Here is a 23,829-nt window from a genome sequence, read left to right as displayed (position 1 = left end):
AGTCATCAGAAAAATGGTTAAATAAAGAACTCAAGGAATACCTTAGACAGATGGAATGGAACCTTAAAGAGGATATGAGACAGCAAATTCAAACAGTGAAAGAACACATTGAAAATGAATTACATAAACAGATAAAAGAAGAAGTTAAGCATCTTTATCAGGAGATAGAGATTATAAAAAAATCAAACAATAATTCTAGAAATGAAGGAAACTATAAACCAAATTAAAAACTCAAATGAGAGTATCACTAACAGAGTGGAGCAAGTAAAAGCCAGAACGACAGATAATGAAGACAAAATATATCATCTTGAAAAGAGTCTAGCCAACTCAGAAAGGCTGGTAAAAAATCACGAGAAAAACATCCAAGAGATATGGGATAACATAAAAAAACCAAACTTAAGAGTCATCGGGATAGAGGAAGGTATAGAGGTTCAAACCAAGGGCATGAGCAACCTGCTGAATGAAATAATTATAGAAAACTTTCCAGAAATAAAAAAGGAAACGGATGTACAAATTGTAGATGCATACAGGACACCAAGCATACAAAATCACAGTAGACCAACGCCAAGACACATTGTTATGAAGATATCCAATATACAGAACAAAGAGAAAATATTAAAAGCTACAAGAGAAAGGAGGCAGATTACATTCAGGGGTAAACCAATAAGGTTAACAACGGATTTTTCATCACAGACGCTGAAAGCTAGAAGATCCTAGAACAACGTATTTCAAACACTGAAAGACAATGGATGCCAACCAAGAATTTTGTATCCAGCAAAATTAAGCTTCAGGTATGACAACAAAATAAAAATCTTTCATGATAAACAAAAGTTAAAAGAATTTACAGCCAGAAAACAAGCATTGCAAAGCATCTTGAGCAAAACACTACACGAGGAAGAAATGAAAAACAATAACCAAAACCAACACTGGGAAGTACCTCAGTAAAGCCAGAGGGCGGGGGCAAAGCTAATCATGGAGAAACAAACCAAATTAAAAATAAAAAAAAGATAAATAATCAAACATGGCTGGAAGTACAAATCATAAATCAATAGTAATTCTAAACGTTAATGACTTAAACTCTCCAATAAAGTGACATAGGCTGGTAACATGGGTTAAAAAAACAAATCCAACAATATGCTGCCTCCAGGAGACACATCTGATTGGAAAAGACATACACAGGCTGAAGGTGAAAGGTTGGGGAAAAATATACCACGCACACGGTCCTCGTAAGCAAGCAGGGGTGGCCATCCTCATATCGAATAAAATCGAGTCCAAGACTAAGTTAATCAAAAGGGATAAGGAAGGACATTATATACTGTTAAAAGGAACCATTCACCAACAAGACATAACAATTATCAATATTTATGCACCAAATAAGGGTGCTGCGACGTTCATAAAACAAACTCTCCTCAAGTTCAAGAATCAAATAGACCACAACACAATAATTATGGGTGACTTCAACACACCTCTCTCACCATTGGACAGATCCTCCAAACAAAAGTTGAATAAACAAACTATAGAATTCAATATCACAATCAATAACCTAGACTTAACTGATATAAATAGAATATATCAACCATCATCAAGTGGATATACTTTTTTCTCAGTAGCACATGGATCCTTCTCAAAAATAGACCATATATTATGCCATAGGGCAACCCTCAGTAAATATAAAGGGATGGAGATAATACCACGCATTTTATCTGATCATAATGGAATGAAACTGGAAATCAATGATAAAAGAAGGAAGGAAAAATCCTTCATCACATGGAAAATGAACAATATGTTACTGAATGATCAATGGGTTACAGAAGACATAAAGGAGGAAATCAAAAAATTCTTAGAGATAAATGAAAATACAGACACAACATCGCGGAAAGCAGTTTTAAGAGGGAAATTCATCGCCTGGAGGTCATTCCTCAAAAAAAGAGAAAACCAACAAATAAATGAGCTCACACTTCATCTCAAGCCCTAGAAAAGGAAGAGCAAAACAACAGCAAATGTAGCAGAAGGCAAGAAATAATTAAAATCAGAGCAGAAATCAACGAAATTGAAACAAAAGAAACTATTGAAAAAATTGACAAAACTAAAAGTTGGTTCTTCGAAAAAATAAATAAGATCGACAGACCCGTAGCCATGCTAATGAAGAAGAGAGAGAACTCAAATTACTAACATACGGGATGAAAAAGGCAATATCACAACAGATGCTACAGAAATACAGAAGACAATTAGAAATTATTTTGAAACCCTATATTCCAATAAAATAGAAGATAGTGAAGACATTGATAAATTTCTTAAGTCATATGATTTGCCTAGACTGAGTCAGGAGGATACACACAATTTGAACAGACCAATATCAATGGATGAAATAGAAGAAGCAATCAAAAGACTACCAACCAAGAAAAGCCCAGGACCGGATGGGTATACAGCGGAGTTTTACAAAACCTTTAAAGAAGAATTAATACCAATACTTTTCAAGTTATTTCAGGAAATAGAAAAAGAGGGAGCTCTTCCAAATTCATTCTATGAGGCCAACATCACCCTGATTCCGAAACCAGACAAAGACACCTCAAAGAAAGAAAACTACAGACCAATATCTCTAATGAACCTAGATGCAAAAATCCTCAATAAAATTCTGGCGAATCGGATACAAAAACACATCAAAAAAATTGTGCACCATGATCAAGTAAGATTCATCCGTGGGATGCAAGGATGGTTCAATATACAGAAATCAATAAATGTTATTCACCACATCAATAGACTTAAAGATAAGAACCATATGATCATCTCGATAGACGCAGAAAAAGCATTCGACAAAGTACAGCATCCCTTTATGTTCAAAACATTAGAAAAACTAGGGATAACAGGAACTTACCTCAACATTGTAAAAGCTATCTATGCTAAGCCTCAGGCTAGCATCATTCTGAATGGAGAAAAATTGAAGGCATTCCCTCTAAAATCTGGAACAAGACAGGGATGCCCTCTATCACCACTTCTATTCAATATAGTTCTTGAAACACTGGCCAGAGCAAATAGACGAAAGAAATTAAAGGCATAAAAATAGGAAAAGAAGAACTTAAATTATCACTATTTGCAGATGACATGATTCTATACCTAGAAGACCCAAAAGGGTCTACAAAGAAACTACTAGAACTAATAAATGAATTCAGCAAAGTGGCAGGATATAAAATCAACACGCATAAATCAAAGGCATTTCTGTATATCAGTGACAAATCTTCTGAAATGGAAATGAGGAAAAACACCCCATTCACAATATCCTCAAAAAAAAAAAAAAAAAAAAATACTTGGGAATCAAGCTAACAAAAGAGGTGAAAGATTTATACAATGAAAACTACAGAACCCTAGAGAGAGAAATAGAAGAAGATCTTAGAAGATGGAAAAATATACCCTGTTCATGGATAGGCAGAACTAACATCATCAAAATGGCGATATTACCAAAAGTTCTCTATAGGTTTAATGCAATGCCAATCAAAATCCCAACGGCATTTCTTGTAGAAATAGATAAAGCAATCATGAAATTCATATGGAAAAATAAAAGACCCAGAATAGCAAAAGCAACTCTAAGCAGGAAGTGTGAATCAGGCGGCATAGCGATACCAGATTTCAAACTATACTACAGAGCAATAGTAACAAAAACAGCATGGTACTGGTACCAAAACAGGCGGGTGGACCAATGGTACAAAATAGAGGACACAGAGACTAATCCACAGAGTTACAACTATCTTATATTTGATAAAGGGGCTAAAAGCATGCAATGGAGGAAGGATAGCATCTTCAACAAATGGTGCTGGGAAAACTGGAAATCCATATGCAACAAAATGAAACTGAATCCCCTCCTCTCGCCATGCACAAAAGTTAACTCAAAATGGATCAAGGAGCTTGATATCAAATCAGAGACTCTGCGTCTGATAGAAGAAAAAGTTGGCTCCGATCTACATATTGTGGGGTCGGGCTCCAAATTCCTTAATAGGACACCCACAGCACAAGAGTTAATAGCAAGAATCAACAAATGGGACTTACTCAAACTAAAAAGTTTTTTCTCAGCAAGAGAAACAATAAGAGAGGTAAATAGGGAGCCTACATCCTGGGAACAAATCTTACTCCTCACACTTCAGATAGAGCCCTAATATCCAGAGAATACAAAGAACTCAAAAAATTAAACAATAAGAAAACAAATAACCCAATCAACAAATGGGCCAAGGACCTGAACAGACACTTCTCAGAGGAGGACATACAATCAATCAACAAGTACATGAAAAAATGCTCACCATCTCTAGCAGTCAGAGAAATGCAAATCAAAACCACCCTAAGATACCATCTCACTCCAGTAAGATTGGCAGCCATTATGAAGTCAAACAACAAGAAGTGCTGGAGAGGATGTGGGGAAAAGGGTACATTTGTACATTGCTGGTGGGACTGCAAATTGGTGCGGCCAATTTGGAAAGCAGTATGGAGATTCCTGGGAAAGCTGGGAATGGAACCACCATTTGACCCAGCTATTGCCCTTCTCGGACTATTCCCTGAAGACCTTAAAAGAGCGTACTATAGGGATACTGCTACATCGATGTTCATAGCAGCACAATTCAGAATAGCTAGACTGTGGAACCAACCTAGATGCCCTTCAATAGATGAATGGATAGAAAAAATGTGGCATTTATACACAATAGAGTATTACTCTGCACTAAAAAATGACAAATCATGGCATTTGCAGGGAAATGGATGGCATTAGAGCAGATTATGCTAAGTGAAGCTAGCCAATCCCTAAAAAACAAATGCCAAATGTCATCTTTGATATAAGGAGAGCAACTAAGAACCAGAATAGGGAGGAAGAGCATGAGAAGAAGATCACCATTATTCAGGGTCGAGGGGGGGAGGGAAAGAGAGAGAGAAGGGAAATTGCATGGTAAAGGAAGGAGACCCTCATTGTTATACAAAATTACATATAAGAGGAAGTGAGGGGAAAGGGGGAAAAAAAACAAGAGAGAGAAATGAATTACAGTAGATGGGGTAGAGAGAGAAGACGGGAGGAGAGGGGAGGGGAGGGGAGGGGGGATAGTAGAGGATAGGAAAGGCAGCAGAATACAACATACACTAGTATGGCAGTATGTAAAAAACTGGATGTGGAACCGATGTGAATCTGTAATATGTATACGGGGTAAAAATGGGAGTTCATAACCTGCTTGAATCAAATGTATGAAATATGATATGTCATGGGCTGGGGATGTGGCTCAAGTGATAGCGCGCTCGCCTGGCATGCGTGCGGCCTGGGTTCGATCCTCAGCACCACATACAAACAAAGATGTTGTGTCTGCAGAAAACTAAAAAAAATAAAAAATTTAAAAAAATGAAATATGATATGTCAAGAGCTTTGTAATGTTTTGAACAACCAAAAAAAAAAAGATTGAAAAAAAATATTATTATAGCAGTCTCAGTAAGGAAATTGAAGTTCAGGAAAACTAAATGGCCTAACTTACATGCTATAACTGTAAGTGCTATTTTACCAGGACTAAAATCCAATGGCTGTTTCTACTGAGAGCAGTTAGTTAGTTTTGTGTCGCATTATATTTGAAATAACATTTGATTCATTACAATTTCAAAATTATTGTAATTTTGAGAGGCTGAATAGAGTTATGGAAGAGAGATGTTTTATCAGGGGCTTTTTTCTAGATAGTAGAATTATATATTGTAGAATTGAGAATTAATAACTTAGTTGAAAGCACCTAGCATGGTACCTGGCACATAGAAATCACTTGGGGAATGTTAGTTGCTTTTAGATGTCAGGTAATAAGTCAAGAGCTAGATTTTTTTGTCAAGGATGTTTAAAGGGACATGCAGAAGAATTTGAAGAATGGAGGAAGTCCAGATGACCCCAATCCTGGGCTAAAACAGAAGAAACAATAAGCTCTGGCTACTTTTTTATACTTAAAAACCTAACTAGAAAAGCTTATTTTTCAAAGATGTGTGCCACAAAAGATACTTTTGAATAGATGAGATTAAGAATAGTTTTAATTCATTTTTTGGTCAACTTCCACAATCAAGAATTTTGGCATAAACATTGCTTTAAGAGATATTTTTAATAGCTACTTCTGATTACAAAAGGGAATTCCTTGCCTCCCGTGAATAAAAATAAGCCCTTTATTTAGATTTATTTTTATTCTCCTTGATATTCACTAAATTCTATGTTCATATCTGATTCTGAACATTGCTAATTGTATACTCTTCTGACATCCTCACAGTTCTTCATATTTTGGATGGATCTTCTTTTATTCCTCAAAATTACTTTTCTTTCTTGGTTACTTAGTGAACTAGATGCAAATGATATTTCTATAAGATGCCAACATCTTTAGTTCAATTAAAAAGCGAGAAAGAGAGCCATGGACATTTCACTGGAAAAAATAATTTTTCACAAATTTTTCCTCCTCAAATTATTTGTTTCTATTGGTAAATATGGGGATAAAAAAATACCTTAAATGCTCCTTGTAACTTTTCAAAGATGAAAGTGAAAATACTAATGAAGTGATAAATTGTGAATGTCAAATACACATAAGGAATATTAAAATATACTCAAATGATAAGCACTTTAGTAATTTATATGATATTCATTTTATGAAATACATACAAATGTCATGAATAAATCCAGTTTATACCAGCAGGATATTTTGTAAATTTTTTTTCTCAAAAGAAAAGTAAATAGACTATGTCAATATTTGGATGTACTAACAACTTTACAGTATGAAATGTGTATGATTTAATGTTCAGTCCTTTTTCTTCTTTCTTTCTATTTCCTTAATTCTACTCCCTTCTCCAACTTCCTCTTCCTTTTTTCTCTCCAACTTCCTAAATTACAAAGGGCTTCCATTATCTGGAATAGCCAGAGCTACTTGTTTCTTCTGTTTTAGCCCCGGATTGGGGTCATCTGGACTTCCTCCATTCTTCAAATTCTTCTGCATGTCCCTTTAAACATCCTTGACAAAAAAATCTAGCTCTTGACTTATTACCTGACATCCAAAAGCAACTAACATTCCCCAAGTGATTTCTATGTGCTAGGTACCATGCTAGGTGCTTTCAACTAAGTTATTAATTCTCAATTCTACGATATATAATTCTACTATCTAGAAAAAAGCCCCTGATAAAACATCTCTCTTCCATAACTCTATTCAGCTTCTCAATATTATTAAGTCCCTATGCAGAACATTCCTTTGAAGAAACACACCATAATTTCATAAAGATGGTTTATTTCTTTTTCTTTTAATTTTTTTAGTTGTTGATAGACCTTTATTTCATTTATTTATACAAGGTGCTGAGAATCGAACCCAGTGCTTCACACATACCAGGCAAGTGCGCTACCACTGAGCCCCAGCCCCAGCCCCTCCTTTTTTTTCTATCATAAATAATGTCATACAAATCCCCTAAATGAGTCTTTGTGCACATTTATGATAATTGTCTTAGTCTACATACCATGCATGAATTTGGCCTGATAGGCCATTTTCTGCCCGGCTAGCTATTGCCTCTCTTCCTCCCATGTCTTTAATGTGTGGCATTCTTGGCCTATTGACATGGTGCCACACCACCTGCAGCCCCCTCTTTTGTTTTGGGCATCAGCTTGCCACTCAGTTTCCAACACTTCTGTCCATCTAAAACTGCACAGCCTTACTGTCCTTCCCTTGACCAATAATCTGTAGCTTCTGCCTTAGAAAATGTCCTCCCTTAAAGTTTTTTTTTTTTAACCAAGAAAGATAGCATATTATAAATTAAATACAGGATTAATTACTATAAATTAATGAACAGATTTACTATAATTCCAATATCCAACAGAAAGCCAATTTTTAAGTTAAGAATGTGGTATGTAAGTACAGTTGTAAATTACTTACCAGAAGGCAAAAATGATACAGAGAAATGATTATGAAAAACAAAAGAGTTGGGGCTGGGGATGTACCTCATGATAAAACATTAGTCTACCATCCCCCTCACCACAAAAAAGAAAAAGAATAAAAATAAACCCCATAATACCTTCTGATTTTCATTTCAAAAGTATAAGTCAGAAGCTTTTATATATATGGTTATATATAATTGGGGGGCGGGCATGGGGATGGAGCCCAGGGTCTCATACATGTTTAACATGGGCTCTACCACCGCTTACACCTCTAACTATGAAGTGCATAAATAATAGGTGTAGGGGTGTTGTGTCAGAGGTTTTATTTTTTTGTACCAGGGATTGAACCCAGGGGCACTTTACCACTGAGCCACATCCCAGCCCTTTTTATTTTTTACTTTGAGATAGCAGCTCACTATATTGCTTAGAGCCTTGCTAATTTGCTGAGGCTGGCCTTAACTTTGATTCTCCTGATTCAGCCTTCCAAATTGCTGGTATTATAAACCTGCACCACCATACCTGCTAGTCCACCCTAGTTTGAATGGTCTATCTGTAGGGAGGCAGAGCATAGCTGGAGGTGGTGGATCACTGGGGCTATGCCATGGAAGTATGTATCTTCCCTTGTGTTCCCTTCTTCTTTCTCCTCCTCTGCTTCCTGGCTGCCATGAATGCAGCAGCTCTCCTTCTCCAAGACTTCTTGCTATGATGTTCTGCCTCACCTTGGGCACAGAGGAATGGAGTCGCTCCAACATGGTCTAAACGTATGAGAGAGTGAGCCAAAATAAACTTTTCCTCCTCTAAGCTGTTCTTGTTAATGTTTTGGTCACAATATGAAAACCTAACTAATACAACCGTCATTTAGAAGAACTATGATTTTGACAATACAGTAGTAACCTACAGTAGTTTACCTAATCCATTGGTACTGACATTCAAGTTATTTCTAATTTGTTATCCTTATTAGAAATCCTGTTAAAAGTGGTCCATTCATTTTTTTCCCTCCATATTTTGGTTATTTTATAAAGATAAATTTCCACAAGTAGGTCTAATGGATCAAAACATATACATATCTTGAGAACCTTCACACAAACACACACACATATTATACACACACATCTATTTCTCATAGTCATTAAGTTCAAAGTAATTTACTCAGCCAATTAGATGCAAGCAGCACAAATATATACCACAAGGCAACCAGCACTTTTTTTTTTTTTTTTTACTCTGGGGATCACGTAAGCATCAGACCAGAGATCCTATGCCTATTAAAAGAAAAAGTAGACCCACATCTCCATCAAGTCAGCTTACAAACCAAATTCCTCATTAAGATTCCTAAAGTGCAAGAAGTAAAATCAAGAACCAATAAATGGTATGGTATCAAACTAAGAAGCTTCTTCACAGCAAAGGAATAATCAAAAACATAGAGAGAGAGCCCAGAGAATGGGAAAAAATTCTTTGTCACCTGCACCTCAGACACAGCATTAATCTCCAGGATATAGAAGAACTCAAAAAACACCAAAAAAAAAAAAAAAAAGGAGAAAAAACCAAAAACAAATAACCCTATGAAGAGCAGAGGGCAGAGGAACTGAACAGGCACTTCACAGAAGAAAAAATAAGATGGGTCAACAAATACATGAAAAAATGTTCAACATCTTTACCAATTAGAAAAAATGCAAAATAAAACTACACTGAGATTTCATCTTGCTCCAGTCAGAATGGCAATTATCAAGAATAAAAGTAGTTATAAATGTTGGTGAGGATGTGGGGGAAAAGGTACACTCATACATTCACTGGTAGGACTGCAAATTGGTGCAACCACTCTGTAAAGCAGTATGAAGATTCCTCTAAAAACTTGGAATGAAACCACCATTTGACCCAGTTATTCCACTCCTCAGCTTATACCCAAAGGACTTAAAATCAGCATACTATAGTGACACGACTACATCAATATTCATAGCAGCTCAATTCCCAACAGCTAAGCTATGGAACCAAACTAGGTGCCCTTCAACAGATGAATGGATATAGAAAATGTGGTGTGTGTGTGTGTGTGTGTGTGTGTATGTGTACTTATACACTTATATACACACACATACATACATACACACAATGGAATATTACTCAGCCACAAAGAATAGGATTATGGCATTTTTCAGTAAATAGATGGAACTGGAGACTGTTGTGCTAAGTGAAATAAGCCAATCCCAAAAAACCAAAGGCCAAATGTTCTCTCTGATATATGGATGCTGACTTACAATAGGTGGGGGATGGGGCGGAGGGTGGAGTTGCACAGGACTGGACAGGGGAGTCCAATCCACTGGAGTCTTGAAATTTTTCTTTATAAAACTTGAGTTATTTATTTTTCATAAATATTAATTTTAGTTTAAATGTTTCTCCTAATCTGTTTCCTTTGTATTTCAGCTTTACTAACATTTATTTGTACAAAAAATGTTATATATTGTAATCTCTAAAATACTCTTCAGGGTTTTCCTTTTCTTTTTCTTTCTTTTTTTTCAGTTAACTGCAAAGTTGATAAATATGGTACTGGTTGTATTGTTTATTTTCCTTTTAATCAGCCTGGAATTTATTTTGATCTATAATATTTAATTTAAATTTAGTTGTAGAATTAGAAATATGTACTTAACTAAACACACCCTTTTTCATGGTGTTAACTGCTATAAAATGGATTTCCTTATGGTGTGGATAACTGCGGGCAGGGGGAATAAGAAAACCCCAATAATGTGGAATACTACACATAATATGAATGTGGTGAATTTATCCATAACATCTGCCATAGAAAACCAATAGACATGTATAATGTTACAGAAGAGACAAAATGGCTCCCAGGACTATATACATTAGCTATAATCTAAATTAAAAGTGTTGACATATATATTTTAAAAGAGGAATGAGTCACTTAGAAGGAGACTGGTTGGCCCATTCAAGTACACTCAAGGACTGTCTGATCCCAGGGTCTCATATTATCTCTACTATAGAGATGAAGCTGATACAGACAGCCACCTGAGGTTATCTGCTTGTTATTAGATTTTTTAATCCTAATTAATAATTCCTATCATTTAATATTGAGAATGTCATACCTGCTCCCTTTATGTATTCTTTTCTTTTTATTAGTCCTTTCACTTTTTTTATTGGTGCATTATAATTGTATATAATGATGGGATCTGTTGTCACATGTGCTACATGCACACAATGTAACAATACAATTTGGCCAGTATCACTGCCTCCCTCCCTACCCTCCTCCTTTCCCCTGGTCTCTTCCATCTACTGATATCACTTTGATTTTCACTGGCCCCCCAACCTTTCTTTTCCTTTTTCCTCTCTAGATTCCACATATGGGAGAAAACATACAACTCTTGACCTTCTGAGTTTGGCTTATTTAGCTTAATATAATAGTCTCAAGTTCCATCCACTTCTTGCAAATGACAAAATGTCATTTTTCTTTATGGCCAAATAAAACTCCACATTTTCTTTATCCATTCATCCACTGATGGACTTCTAGGCTGGTTCCCAAAGTTTGGCTATTATGAATTGTACTGCTATAAACATGGACATGCATGTATATCACTAGAGTATGATGACTTTAATTCCTCAGGATAGACACTGAGGAGTGGTCATATCTAGTCTTTTGAGGAACTTCCACACTGATTTTCATACTGGTTGTACTAATTTATAATCTTACCAACAGTGTAAATGTGTTCCTTTTCCTCTATATCCTCTCCAGCAATTATTATAGTTTGCTCTTGATGACTGCCATTCTGACTGGTATGAGATGAAATCTCAGTGTAGTTTTGATTTGCATTTCCCAAATTGGTAATGATGTCGAACGTTTTTTCATATATTTGTTGGCTATTTGTATTTCTTCTTTTGAGAAGTATCTGTTTAATTCATTTGCCCATTTATTAATTGGGTTATTTGGGGGTTTTTTTGTGTTAAGTTTCCTGAAGTACATGACTAAAGATCCCTTCATATTTTCACTGAATCACACTGAGAGACTTAAAGGTCATGTAATCCAAATAGGAACAAATCTTTGGGCCTTCCACCTGAGTTTTTATCAAGACATGTTACTCTATTTCCTTGTCCCTTTTATTTTCTTTAAAAAGACCTAAAAAGTAATTGGCTAGACACAATTACGTATGCCTAGAATCCCAAGAGTTTCTGAGGCAGAAGGATCTCAAGTTTGAGGCCAGTCACAGAAATGGGTGAGACTCTGACTTAAAATAAAAAAATAAAGCTGGATGCAGTGTTGCACACCAGTAATCCCAGCAACTGGGGAGGCTAAGGCAGGAAGATCATAAGTTCAAACCAGCCTCCGCAATTTAGTGAGGCCCTAAGCAACTTAGTGTGGCCCTGTCTCAAAATGAAAATGGCTAGGATGTGATTCAGTGGTTTAGCACCCTTAGGTTTAATCCCGAGTACCAAAAATTAAAATAAATAAATAATGAAAAGGACTGGGGATATAGCACAGAAGTAAAACATCCTTGGGTTCAATTCCTGGTACTGAAAAATAAAAATAAGAAAAAGAAGAAATAATTGACAAACAATAAACTATACATATTTTAATGTACAACATGAAAAATATTGACATACCTGAATGTACTTGTAGAACCATCACCATAATAATAATAGTCAGATAATGACTATATCACCCTCCAGATTTCTCCTGTCCTTTCGTAATCTATCATCTTGCTCTATACTCCACATTTTATTGATATGCTTTCTGTCACTATATGTTAACTGTGTTTTCTAGAATTTTTAGCAAGAGGAATAAAATAGCAGAGAGTGGTCTGGCTTCTTCTACATAGTGTAACTGTTCTGAGATACATCTACTTGGTATAAGCATCACTGAGTGGTAGTATGTTGAACTGATATACCACAACTTGATTACTCATTTACTGTTGATAACTGCTTTGGAAAATAATCTAGTAGCTTCTTAAAAAGTCAAATATCCATCTACCATATGTCATAGCCATTTGACCCTTAGAAATTACCCCATTTGAATCAAATGTATGATATGTCAAGATCATTGTAATGTTTTGAGCAACTAATAAAAAAATTAAAAAAATAAAAAAGAAATTCATCCAAGAGAAGAGAAAGTACATACCCGCATGAAGACCTATACATGAATATTCATAGTACCTTTCTCTGTATTAGGTGAAATCCAGAAACAACCTGATTCCATCCAGAAATGCATGGATAAGCAAATTATGCTATATTCATAAAAAGGACAATCTATTGATACAAGTAACAACATGGATGAATTTCAAAATAAATCAAGTAAAAAAAGTAAAACAAAAAATGAGTACTTGGGTTAGGGTGTAGCTTCTTGGTAGCTGATTATGCATGCAGGACAGAGTTCAAGCCACAGCACCAGAAAAAAATGAGTACTTATTTCTGGACTTCTTTTAAATTAATCATTGTTCTCCCCTACCCCGTTTATTTTTCTTCTTGCTGTCTTAAAAGAAACATCTTATTTGTCTTCATTTAATGATTATACTTGAAATTGGTATACCTTTAGTTAACACAATACATGGACCTTAGAATCCTAAAATTCCAATCAAGCTCTACTGGCTTAAATGCCATTTAGGCCAGTACAGTATTATAATTATGCCTTATTTGTGAAGCATGAATATAACATTATTTTGTTTCTGTCTTCTAATAATGCTTAAATTTATTCATGTGGCCAACAAAAATTACTAGTTCTTCTTTTGTTTTAGAACTATTTGCCTTTTTCTTGAATAGTACCTTTATAAGAGTATTTTTCAATGTGTGGGTTGTGATCTACACATCTCAATTGTGCAACCTGCAACCTAACAATAATGTGGCTATGTACATCTTTTTACTTACTTTACTTGGAATATACTGGGCTTTCTAAGTCGGAGGATTTGTGTCTTTCATCTATTCTGGCAATTTTTTAATGGTTACTATATTGCTTCATACCCATTCCATGTTTTCTTTCCGGAGTCTGAATGGATTGTCTCACAATATTTTTCATATTTTGTTTTTTTCTCTCTGTATAAAGTTCTCTGTAGTTTCCTTCTTTTTAACTGTGCCTATGTGCTAGATTAGCCCATCATTATTTTTTCTTTTTTTGTACTGGGGATTGAACCCAGTGTCACTCAACCACTGAGCCACACGACCAGGCTTTTTTTGTATTTTATTTAGAGACAGGGTGTCACTGAGTTGCTTAGCACTTGCTAAATTGCTGAAGTTGGCTTTGAGCTCAGGATCCTCCTGCCTCAGCCTCCCGAGCCGCTGGGATTACAGGCAGTGCCACCATGCCTGGCTAATTTTTAAAATTCTATTATTATAAATAATTTTCATTTCTGATATGTTATTATTTCTTTTTAAGATTGTCTGGCCACTTTCCTAGTCTCTTATTTTTTATTTATGTTTTATAACTCCTTTTATTTATTAAACATATCAAATATATTGATTTTATGTATTAGATATTTATTATAGCTGAAATCTCTGTAGATATGGTACAGTTTGTTGTTTAAATCTTGCTCATAGTATTTTGATTTTTCCCCTTGTTATGTTTTATGATTATTTTTCTTTTTTGTGGTACTGGGAAATACAAGGGTACTATATCATGGAGCTATACCAAAGACCTTTTATTTTTATTTTGAGATAAGGCCTCAATAAGTTGCTTAGGGCATTGTTAAGTTGCTAAAGCTGGCCTCAAACTTGTGATCCTCCTGCCTCAGACTTCCAGGTCACTGGGATTACAAGTGTGTACCACCACACCTGGCAATAATTGTGATCTTGAGCTTTATTATATTATCTTACCTTAGAAGTCATGTATCATCTGCAAATTCGTTTCAGTTATCTCAGTTTTCACCAAAGTCACTGATCAACACAGCTTCTGACAAAAAAGAAAAATCTTCAAAATTTTGAAAATCTTTAAAATAAATCCAACATATTCTTTCATTGCTTTCAGAGATACAAATTTAAATATTTTCCATCATAATCAAATACAAATGAATAAAAACAAGATAAAATCCTTGCCACAATTATTTCAAGAGTTGGATTTTTTTTAAAAAAAGTAGCATTAGGCTGAATGAAAAATATATTTATAATCAAGAAAAAACAGTAGAAATATGAAGGGCTGGCTTGGGTGAAGGAGGTCTAGCATCTCTAAATTCTCTACAGCCCACTTCTCCAACAGGAGGAAACACAACGTATTTAAACTAGTATCTTGTCTTAGGGGAAAAAAAATTCCAGACAAAATCTTTTCAGATTCAAGGATGCTCTTTGCCCATTAGATGTTTGGTAAAATCATAGCTCTTTTATCTTTTTATTGTTTTATAGCACAAAACATAGAAGAAAGAACTTTGAAATGTCACAAAACCCTTTGAAGTGTCACAGTCCTTTTCAGGTCTTTCCCCCCACTGCACCCCCAGCTTTTAACAGTATCAAGAAAACCCAAGCCTGCTAGTTTTTTCTTTTTTGCTTCACCACATGTTTTTATTTAATATCTTTTACTAATTTCATTCATCAATGACAACTTTGTAAAATTTATTTTCAACATCAAAATATGCGTGTGTATGTGTGTGTTGACATTTTCATATCAGAAATAAGAGAAAACTTACACTTCTCTCCTTTAGTATACTGCTCTTGCTTGAAGCACATGTAAACCAACAATTTGGAGTCTGCATCCTTATTTTCTGAGCAGCAACTATAGGTTTAAACAGAATCCTTAGCTCCTGATTTTCTTTCTTCTTAAAATTTGATGTATATCCTGCAATAATGTGGTAGAAAAAACACAGGCTTTGGAATCATATAGATATGGGTTTAAGTCACAATCTCCTACTAAGTAAATGGATAATATGAAGCAACAACTTAAGCTCTCTGAACCTATTCAGGGAACCTATCAGGTTTGTAGATGACAATGTGTAGCTGCATCAGTGATGCTGGCGGCGGTGGTGCAAACATTAATCCCAGTGGCTGGGGAGGCTGAGGCAAGAGGTAAGAGGATTGAGAGGTCAAAGCCAGCCTCAGCAAAAGTAAGGTGCTAAGCAACTCAGTGAGTGAAACTCTAAATAAAATACAAAATAGGGCTGGGAATGTGGCTCAGTGGCCAAGTGCCCTGAGTTCAATCCCTTGTACCAAAAACAAACAAACAAATATAAAAGAACCAAATGATAGCACACAGAGGAGTGCCAGCACAATGCCTGCCATGTAACCTAGGCTCATGAAATTTTGTATTTTATTTTCAGTTTATTGGGATTGTGGCTCAGGGGTAGAGTGCTCGCCTAGCACGGGCAGGACCCAGGTTCGATCCTCAGCACCACATAAAAATAAAGGCATTGTGTTGTGTCCATCTATACCTAAAAAATAAATATTAAAAATAAATAAATATTTAAAAAATAGAAATACACCAAAATACTCCTACTGAATACACCATACTAAAAAGGGACACTCTAAAATCCGTCTTCTAAAACCACTAGAAATCGTTCCTTTTCTTCTATGGCTGTGTTGCCAAAATGCTATACAATTGTATAAATTTGTTTCAGTTCCTTTTATTTTTCTTTTCATTTAATCTTATTTTTGAATGTGTAAAATATCCATGATTCTAAGGTCAAAATATGAACAAGTTGTATTTAGGGAAATCTTTCATTGTTGATATCTTTCCCTTGTTCGTTCTTTGTGCCTCTAACTCTATATGCTGTTCCTCTGGACAAAGAGGGTTCTACCTGGAGACTGTTCCATTGCATGCATGTACTGAAGTTCATCCAATCAGTGCCCTATTAATGGTCATTTTAGCTGTTTCCCATCTTTTGCTAATACAAGTGTCGCTGCAACTATATACAAAACAGTTCACATTTTATTTCAGTGTGTTTTTAGAACATATACCTAAAAGTTAAATGGCAATGCCAAGGGATAAATGCATATGTAATTTTGTTGGCTAAATTCCCTCCCATGCAGTTTGTGGTTATGTAGCCATCCCTATCAGCAATGTATCAAAATGCTTATTTCCCCACAATCTACAAAGTATACTGTATAACTTTTGGATTCTGGTGAGAAATGCTTTAGGATAGCTTTAATTCTTCAATTTGTATTTCCCTTTGTATAACTGGAGCTGGAACATCTTTTATACATCTGTTATCTGCATTTCTGTTTTTCTTTTATTTATTTTTGTATTTCTTTCCTATGAGCTCTCTTCAGATTTTTTTTTTTTTTTTGGTACTGGGGATTGAACTCAGGGGCACTTGAACACAGAGCCACATCCCCAGTCCTATTTTTATTTTATTTAGAGACAGGGTATCCCTGAGTTGCTCAGCATCTCGCTTTTGCTGAGGCTGGCTTTGAAGTCATGATCCTCCTGCCTCAGCCTCCCCAGCCACTGGGATTACAGGCATGCACCACTGCACCCAGCTGGTCCTTTTGTCTATTGGGGTTGATGGTCTTATTTGCCTGGAGTTTCAGTAAGTTGTTTTCATTAAGGAGATTAGCTCTTGGTGACATAAATCCAAATATTTCCCCCTTTGGAGGTCATTTGTCTTTGCTCATGACAATTTTCATCACATACTTTTTTTTTTGGTTAATATACTGGGATTTATCTGGTTTTTGCTTTTTCTGGAATGAGACTTAGTTATAAAACCCTTGGCTTATACTTTCATAGACTTTAACTATGTTGTTCTATGGCTGTTTTACTCTGTATGTTGTTGTTAAGTCTGCTGCTAACCTCTTCTTTCTGCCTGGAAGCCCAGAGGAATTTTTCTTCTTATGCTAAAAGTCCAACAGTTTTATTAGGACCTGACTTGGCGCTGACCATTTTGGATCAATTTTCCCAGTATACAATGAGCTTTTTCTTTGTGTGTGTTGCTGGGTATCAAGCATACAAGGTAAGCATCTTACCACTGAACTACACCCCATATCTGAGCTGACACAGTTGAGTGTTATGTTTATAATGTTTCCAAGGATGTTAGTTTAAGTATTAGCTCTGCTATTTTTTTTCCCTTAGGAAATCTAATTTTACATACATTCTGTATTAGTTTCCTTCTAGAGCTGAGGAGACAGCTCAGTGGTACAGCACTTGCCTAGCATGCACCCTTGGTTCAATTCCCAGCACTAGACACACACAAAGTCACCTTCTATTTGTTTTACCTTTCTTCATTTAATTTTCATTCTCTTGGTTGACTTCATGCCTATTCTCGGTGCCCCTAATTCAATCAAATTTTTTCCTCACTTAACTATCTTGAAATTTAAATTCATTTTTAAAGAGTGACTTCTCTGTTTCATTTATTTCCTGAGTATAATAATTTCACTTTTTCCTCTCTTGTCCATTTGTTTCAGGGTTTTGAATTTGAATCTTTTTTATCTCTGCAAATGCTTGAATTTAACTCAGGTAGGGGCATTGTGCTGTAGTTTTCTTCAGCTCTATACTTGAATGTTTTGGGGAAGCTTTTCATCAACTGAAATGTTTTGACTCTCATTTTGTTTTCTACTTGAAGTAACTTTATATGGATGTTGTCTGCCACCTTCTGTTCATTTTTAAGTGTTTTATTTTTCTTAAGCCAGATGGCAATTGTATATACACAGGAGTGAAGGATTTGGATGATTTGTTGTATTCTTAGTTCGATAGTACCTAATTAGGGTTTTTTTTCATCAGTTATTCTTTTTTTGGATGAGAGGAGAGGTTGATCTTTTTTCTATTCTTTTTCACCATGATCCTTAGTTTCTTTCTTCTTCTTCTTTTTTTTTTTTTTTCTTTTTCTTTTTTGGTACCAGGGATTGAACCCAGGGATGTTTAACCACTGAGCCATATCCTCAACCTTTTCTGTTTTGATACAGGGTCTTGCTAAATTACTGAGGCTGGCTTTGAACTTTGATCCTCCTGCCTTGGCTAGGATTACAGGCATGTGTTACCCTGCCCGGCAGGATCCTTAATTTCTACTACTTCCTTCTCTTTTGCCACCCACTCTCCACTATTTCGAGGTTCAGTGCCCCTGCAAAGTGCCCCTTCAATGTACCCCCTTCCTAGAAACAGTACTTTCAAGTTCTTTTCCTCCAACAAGCCTCACACCTCTTCTCGGAATTTCCCTATTCAGGATGGAGATGAAGAGGAAATTATTTTATCTGTGTTCTGCTAGTCCTGCTTCCCTATTCTCTTTTCTACAGTCTCCACTTCAGTTACTACTTGTGCATGGGTTCCAGAGCTGGTCTGCTGGACTGCAGTGTTGTCTTCCTCACATACCCATGATTTCACTTAATGCTAGGTAGGCACACTTATAGTCCTGTATTCTCTTTTTGGAGAATACGTAGGGAAATTTGGATTTATGCAGTCACTTCATCCTACTGAAACCTGGAGAGTCTATATTTACTTTTAAATAATTTTCTAGTTTTATTGTATGCGGCCAGAATTTTGCTTGACAGTTTTCATAATTTTGAACTGACATTTTCTTTGTGGTTAACATAAAAGATATTTTTTATAAATGTACCATATACACTTGAAATGTATTCCTTACTAGTGGATTTGGAGTTTAATGTACATTTGTAAAATCTATGTTATTGACTCTATGACTAATTTTTTCATCCACTTATGCTGACAGAGGTGTGTTAAGTCTCTATTATTAGCATATTTCTATTTCTCCTTATCTCTAATAGTTCTTGACAGTGGTGTTGTGTCTTTGGGTAAACAGACTTACCAAAAGGTAAAGATTTCAAAAATCTTTATTGTGAATTGTAGCCTTAAAGTTATAAAATATTCTTTGTTTTCATGCTTTTTGGCCTAAATTTTGCCTTGTCTAATACCAAGATGATGAACCTTACCTTTCTAAAATGTACATTTATCTAGCATTTATTTGCTCATCCCATTTATGGTTATTAACAATATTGTTTAGATTATTCTCAATTTATTATAAATTCCTTTTTTTTTTTTTTTTGGCAACAGGGATTAAGCCATATCCCCAGCCTTTTTAAATATTTTATTTAGATACAGGGTCTCACTTAGTTGCTTAGGGACTTGCAAAGTTGCTGAGGCTGGCTTTGAACTCAGGATCCTCCTGCCTTAGCCTCCCAAACTGCTGGGATTACAGGCTTGCGTCACCACGCCCGGCCATAAATTCCTTTTTTTAATTCATACTTTTTACAGTTGTAACCTTTTGTATAAGCAATATAAAATCCCTTTTTTTCATTAAGTCTATTTACCTTTGAAGGCCTTTAAAAAGAAAACAGCCTGCTTCCTCTATATACTCACACTTTGGACACAAAATGTGTAGATTTAACTCTCACACTAAGCAATTCTCTAACTCTCTGGACATTAGTTGGGTGACCCTACAATTCAATCATGAGACTAACTAACCAGAATTGGCAGAGACCTCCTAAGTTAAGAGCTCAAGTTCACAAAACTATCACTTCAGACACTCATTGCAGGTCCTAAATTGTGACCTAACCTTCTGACCAACCATCTATAAGTCAGAGTTACCTACAACCCTTCCTCAGGTTCAGTAATTTGCTACAACAGCTCACAGAATTCAAAAAGTGTCTTACATACTACTATCAGTTTATTATAAAGAATATGATACAGAAATAGCCAAACATGAGAGATGTATGGGGCAAGGGATAGGGTTGGGGATGCAGGGTATCCATGCCCCCTCTGGGTGTACCACTCTCCCAGCACTCCCATGAGTTCACCAACCCAGCAACTCCATGAGTTAGGGTTTTAGGGAGGCTGTTATGTAAGTAGGATTAATTAAATCACTGACCACTGATGACTGAATTCAGTCTCTAGAAGTTCTCCTTTTCCACTGGTCTAGGAGATGGGACTGAAAGCTCTTCTGATGCTCTAACCATATGGTTGCTTATTCTAGCAATCAGCTCCCACCCTTCAAATTACCTCATAAGCATAATCTCAGGAAAGTTTGAGAAGGACTTCTTATGAGTAAGATATTTCTCCCAGTACCCAGAAAATTCCAATGGCTTTAGGAGCCTGTGCCAGGAACCAGGGAAGAAAAAGAGCAAATATCTATTTTTTAATACAACACCATATCACAAACTGATATTTTTGGTGTTATGATAGTGTACCAGTGTAGTCTCTCTTCTTTACTTTTTAGGGAATATTTCTTTTAGTTTTAGTAAAGGTTTGTGAATTTTGTTCCTGTGGTTAACTTTGTAGTAATTTCTTTTTATAATACCTTCATTCCATCACCTCTTTTAAGATACTGTTAGTTTCCTGATATAAGCAATAACAAAATTAGCTATTTTCTTTTTTCTTCCTTCTCTCTCAAGATCTCATCTTGATCACTGGTGGGGAGGGGGTGGGGGGACAACGACTGGGAATTGAACCCAGGGGTTTTACCATGAGCTACACCCCCAGTCCTTTTTATTTTGAGACAGGGTTTCACTAACTTGCTTAGGGCCTCACTGAGTTAGTAAGGCTGGCCCTTGAACTTGTGATCCTCCTGCTGTGGCCTCTGGAGTCACTGGGATTGTAGGCATGCACCTCCATTCCTGGAAATCACTGGTATTCTTATTGTTCTATTTCATATATCTGAGTATGTTTAAGCTTTCCCAGTTGGCCTCAAAAACTATCTTTTTCCTCCCAGCTAATTTTTTTTCCAATGGAGCATTATATTTACACATAGTATTTGGGTTCCTTTGACATAATTATAAATACAGGGATTTGGTTTCAATCCCTAACCCCTCCTTCCCTAGCTTTTTTGGGGATTGTGTGTGTGAATGGTTAGGGTTATATTATTATGTTTATATTGTCAGACTATATAACATTTACGTACATATCACCATTATCCCTACCTTTTCATCTTGGTGCTACATTCAAAATACATTCAGTGCTTACCACTTACCTTATAATGAAGACTTTTCAATCATTTTTTGGTTGTTTGAAATTTGTTCTCTATTATATTCTTCAGGACGGATTCATGGAAACAACATTCCTTGAGTTGTTTCATGTTCATAAATGTTTGTTACTGTCCTAAATTCTTAAAATGATGCCTTGGCAAGACATGAGTTATTATAGGTGGGCACTACCACACCCAGATTTCCAGTGTGATTTTTGTTCCACGTGAGTGGGTTTTTTTCTCCACAACTGCAAAAAGTTCCTTTTCTTATTTTTATTAAATCATTTTTGGTACTAGGGATTGAACCCAGGGATGATTTACCACTGAGCTACATTCCCAGTTCTTTTTTTTTTTTTATTTTGAGACAGGGTCTCTTTAAGTTGTTGAGGCTGGCCCTGAACTTGAGATTCTCCTGCCTCCACTTCCCAAGACACTGGAGTTACAGGTATGTGCTTCCACATCCAGCTCTTTTCTTGTTTTTAAAACCTAAGCATTTTATAAGACTACATCTCAATATTAACCATTCTGGGTTGACTTCCCAGATTCAGAGTTTGCCTTTCAATATCTAGATTTAAACCTTTAATGTTGGGTGTTCTTGCAGTTCTAAAAGTTGTTCTAGTCCATTGTTTTGGTTTATATTTTTATTGTAGTAAAATAAACAAATTTCGTCATTTTAACCATTTTTAAGTTTACAATTCAGTTGCAGTAAGTATATTCACAGTGCTGTCTAACCATTACCACTATGCATGGATTTACATTTGGGGAATTGTAGAGGGCTCTCTTTAACCTTTCTTCTTTCCTTCTCTTGACTCTAAAAATGTTTAATTTTCTTCACTGTTTTCCTTTCTATTCTCCACTTCTCATTTGTGCCTTTTATAATGTATTCATTCTTGTTTTCTAATTTATTTATCATTCAAAAATGTCTTTTTTCCAACATTTCCTGTGTTCTCTCAGCTTTCATTTCACATCCTTCTATGGTTTAGCCATCTCATTTCTGAACTCCTTTTACTGCTGATTCATGTGGTTCTTTCAGAGATTTCATCTTTTCTGTAATTTCTCTTAGCTCATTCCAAACTATTTAGGTTACCATTTTTATCTGCTATGTGGTCAGATTTTTCTGATATGTTTTCACAATATAATATAATGTTTTATGGTTTATTTTTATAGTAATTTAGTACATAGTTATATTCTCTTTCCTCATTGATTTACATTTCCTGGATTATGGGGAGGTTTTTATGTTACATTTTATGGGTGAATATACTAGAATTAAAAAAAAAATTCATTTCCCAGTTGACATCTGAGCTGTTTGAAGTCTTTAGTGATTACATATAAAACTGCTATAAATACAAAAAAATGCTGATATAGGTTTCATTTTACTTTTCATTAGAGAAGCATACAAGTCATTGGAGAAATGCAAATTGAAACCACAAGGAGGCCTGCCTTGTGAGGTAGCACAAATATAATCCCAGCAACTCCAGACAATGAGGTAAGAGGATTGCTAAGAGCCATAGCCAAATAGGAATGATGCATGGCATTTTTGGTTGAAAGGTGATGCCAGCAAGCCATTGAGATGATATGATTATGTTAAGATCTGCATTCAAATGGATATTAGACCCCTGCTGTTCACCTTGGCCTGCTACTTTGGAGCTCTAGTGGGACTCCCAAAGAGTTCCCATTGGTTGGGAAAGTGCAGTAGGAGGGAATTCCGGAGGAGGGATTTCCTGTTGGAGTAGTGTGTGTCCGGGAGAACGCCGCGTGTGTGGGTCAGCATATTTCCTGGGAGCATACAGGGCATTGGCGGGAGTTTCAAAAATTATGTTTATTCCTGTTTGAGTGGCTCGTGATTTTGTGCCCTGCCAGACTGCAGCAGAGGATCACAAACTCAAGGCCAGCCTGGGCAACTTGGTGAAAACCTGCCTTTAAAAAAAGGCTGGATGTAGCCCAATATACTGGGTCTGAATATCCAGTACTGTAACAATTAAGTTATAACGCGATACCACTCTATATTTCACATGATGGTTAAAATTCAAAACAAAATTGATAATGCAAAGTACTGGCAAGGATGAGAAGCTACTGGAACTCTCATATCTTGTTGGTAAATTTCAGTCTAGGAATGGAATT

The 23,829-nt window shown here is 35.8% G+C and overlaps 1 protein-coding gene across 8 annotated transcripts in view; it reads right to left on the bottom strand.

The window, feature by feature from the left end:
• The window catches only part of Cab39l (calcium binding protein 39 like), a 130,708-nt gene that overhangs the window by 100,624 nt on the left and 6,255 nt on the right, over positions 1 to 23,829 (bottom strand). For 6 of the 8 annotated variants that reach the window (XM_058582564.1, XM_058582565.1, XM_058582563.1 and 3 more), the window contains exons 2-3: positions 15,499 to 15,647; positions 14,696 to 14,771 (exon numbers count right to left, since the gene is read on the bottom strand). The gene's annotated coding sequence lies outside the window, so the exon portion shown is untranslated. The remainder of the gene's footprint in view (positions 1 to 14,695; positions 14,772 to 15,498; positions 15,648 to 23,829) is intronic. The other 2 variants (XM_058582566.1, XM_046453992.2) reach the window with 1 other exon arrangement.

The sequence above is a fragment of the Marmota monax genome, unplaced genomic scaffold, assembly GCF_021218885.2.
Source record: "Marmota monax isolate L192 unplaced genomic scaffold, Marmota_monax_Labrador192_F-V1.1 WCK01_AAM20220418_F8-fsc00011, whole genome shotgun sequence".
In the NCBI taxonomy this organism is placed as follows: domain Eukaryota; kingdom Metazoa; phylum Chordata; class Mammalia; order Rodentia; family Sciuridae; genus Marmota; species Marmota monax.
This window is presented reverse-complemented; position numbering and strand designations above follow the sequence as displayed.